The sequence below is a fragment of the Gorilla gorilla genome, chromosome 7 (genome assembly GCF_029281585.2).
Source record: "Gorilla gorilla gorilla isolate KB3781 chromosome 7, NHGRI_mGorGor1-v2.1_pri, whole genome shotgun sequence".
Taxonomy (NCBI): domain Eukaryota; kingdom Metazoa; phylum Chordata; class Mammalia; order Primates; family Hominidae; genus Gorilla; species Gorilla gorilla.
In genome coordinates, this window is record NC_073231.2 from 151,120,836 (window position 1) to 151,124,140 (window position 3,305).

Here is a 3,305-nt window from a genome sequence, read left to right on the forward strand (position 1 = left end):
GCTCTCTCTCTTTTTTTTTTTTTAATCATCCAGCCCAAAGTGGCAAAAACAGCTCTTTTCTCATTTGGTACCACCAATAATGCAAGTTAAAAATAATGTTGAGTTTATTATACTTTCGACCTGTTTAGCTCAACAGGGTGAAGGCATGTAAAGAATGTGGACTTCTGAGGAATTTTCTTTTAAAAAGAACATAATGAAGTAACATTTTAATTACTCAAGGACTACTTTTGGTTGAAGTTTATAATCTAGATACCTCTACTTTTTGTTTTTGCTGTTCGACAGTTCACAAAGACCTTCAGCAATTTACAGGGTAAAATCGTTGAAGTAGTGGAGGTGAAACTGAAATTTAAAATTATTCTGTAAATACTATAGGGAAAGAGGCTGAGCTTAGAATCTTTTGGTTGTTCATGTGTTCTGTGCTCTTATCATCACACAGGTCATGTGTTGTTACTCAGGATTCTGGAAGTACTAAGCCGTAGTTAACAGGCTGGATAGACCTTCAGCCAATCTTCTTTCATTATACTGCTGCTTTTCTGTTTCTTAAAAAACAAAAATCAATGAACAACTTCTTTAGAAGGAAGCACCACTGTTCAATTGGTTAACTGAAAGTATGAATCACTGCCGCTTTGCTTGCCCACCTGTTGGCTTTTTCTCACAGGTTTTATTTATCTGAATGATTGTTGCATTTGAATACTGTAGCCATGGTGAGTGAGCAGTTGAAGACTTCCTTTCTGCACCTTCATAGTTAAGGGTTCATCTTCTCAAGAAATAAAGTTGTGCTGGGTTGTTTCAATTCTGTAGATCACCTAGAAACTAGGTAACAAGGCCCTTGGATCACAATGAGCACATTGCAGGTCTTTGGAAATGCTGGGAAGGGGTTACATTCAAGTAACTGCTGACGTCCTTCCTCTCTGTCAGACCCATGTTGGCCTGTAATTATATTTTTCTGAATCTAAAAACAAATAGAAATTTCTGATATCTTTTCAGTCTCCTACTTTTCTTTCCATTCATCACTTAAATCTCATTATTGTATAACGTTTCAAATTATGACCTGGATTGAAGGAAGTCTGTTTTGTCAGGGACTTTGTTAGGTGAACATCAGAATCTCAACTACAACAAAGCTGAAAAATGAGGCAGCCTTAACAGTAAATGCTTTTGGGCCGGGCGCCGTGGCTCACACCTGTAGTCCCAGCACTTTGGGAGGCCGAGGCGGGCGGATCACGAGGTCAGGAGATCGAGACCATCCTGGTTAACACAGTGAAACCCCGTCTCTACTAAAAATACAAAGAATTAGCTGGGCGATGTGGCGGGCGCCTGTAGTCCCAGCTGCTCGGGAGGCTGAGGCGAGAGAATGGCGTGAACCCAGGAGATGGAGCTGGCAGTGAGCCGAGATCAGGCCACCGCACTCCAGCCTGGGCAACAGCGAGACTCCGTCTCAAGAAAAAAAAAAGTGAATACTTTTGAAATGAGTGCTTTTTGAAGCTTAGAAGGACCATTAGGTTTATGTAATGCACCCATACTTATTCCTTTAAATAAATTTTAATTTAAAAACATTGAGATATTGGCTTCTGTCAACCTGATTTAATTAATTCTTTACATTAAGCTGATTTTCCCCCTGGCAGCTGACAAATAAGTTCATTGTTCTTGTAGAAGTGAGCTCACAAGGTTAAATGTGAATGTTCTCAAAGGTACACAGCCTTGTTTCAGAAGAATTTTAGTGCCCACTGTAAAATCAATCATGCAGAGCCAATTTGGGGTATGACTCCAAGGTATGCAAGGTATGACTCCTCTGGAAGCCAAGTTTTTTCATAGGGCACTGTGGTAATACCCATAGCACTAATCCTCAGTGTGCTGGTTGAAGAAATAAAATGTTTTTAAAGAAGGATAAAGGAGGAATTAATTAGAAAATGTTTTTTTCCACATATTAGCAAATAAATGAAATGTCATTTTCATATTAAGTAATTATAGTTATGATCTTGCTTCATTTCTACCTACTCTCCTTTTGAAATATTCTTTATTACTAAATAATATTTTAGGAGGAGTTAACAGAAATAATTACCTGTAACATCTGCAGATAAACTTACATAGCTAACATTGTGTGCTGACTTTTTTAAATGGTGAAGTGGCATTAATGAGATGTTCAGTTTACAGAATTTGAAGTTTGAGTTCTATTTTAGTAGTCTGCCGTGTCCCCCAAATCCCATTTAGATAAATTGAGGTTCATTTTTCACATAGACTTGCAACTTTTAGACACCACATTTTTTATAGTAACAGCCTCATTTGCCTGTACAATAACTAATAATACAGTATTTCATAGGTACATTGTATGTGCACAGGAAATTTTTCTTTAAATCTTAAGAGCCTTTAATAAATGATATATTTTAATATTTTAATGTTACTACATTTAAAAAATAGTGTTTTCCTACAAAATTTTCTGTATTCAGTATACGTTAACTATGAAAATGTCAAACAATGAAATCATTGAAATATATTTAAGGAAAAATTACCAACCAAAAGTAATGAGTACCCTCTATATGCATATTTGCTGGAATGTTCATGTGAAATGGTAACATTTCCAATAACAGCATTTTGAATCTGGGGTGACACAAACATGATTTTTATTTTTGAGCTAGGGATTTTGATGGAGAAGCACCTAGATGAAGACACCATTTCATTCATGATATTTTAAAATTAGAAAAGTAAAGCTTCTAAATTGAAACTCTTAACAGGTCACTTCATGAAATTTTTAGTTTTAAATTTAATTTTACATGAGATGTCTTTCTGAAGAGCTACTTTTATTAACTTTCACTTAGATCGTTGTATGCTAGGCATTCAGTATTTCTCTACTTGATTTTCCTATGCCTAGTTGTGATTACAGCAAGTATTTAATAATAAAGTCAGTCATGTGAGAGTATCCATTAATTTCAGTGGGTCCTTGGAAGGCAGGCAGAAGATTTCTGTCCAAGAGTCTTATTTTTGACATGAGATGAAATTCTTTTTTTTTTTGAGATGGGGTCTCACTGTGTCACCCAGGCTGGAGTGCAGTGGCAGGATCTTGGCTCACTGCAACCTCCCAAGCTCAAGCCATCCTCCCACCTCAGTCTCCTGAGTAGCTGGGACTACTGGCATGTGCCCCCATTCCTGATTAGTTTTTTTGTATTTTTGGTAGAGATGGGGTCTTGCTATGTTGCCTAATTTTTGTGTTTTTAGTAGAGATGGGGTTTCACCATGTTGGCCAGGCTGCTCTTGAACTCCTGAGCTCAAGTAATCTGCCCACCCTGGCCTCCCAAAGTGCTGGGATTACA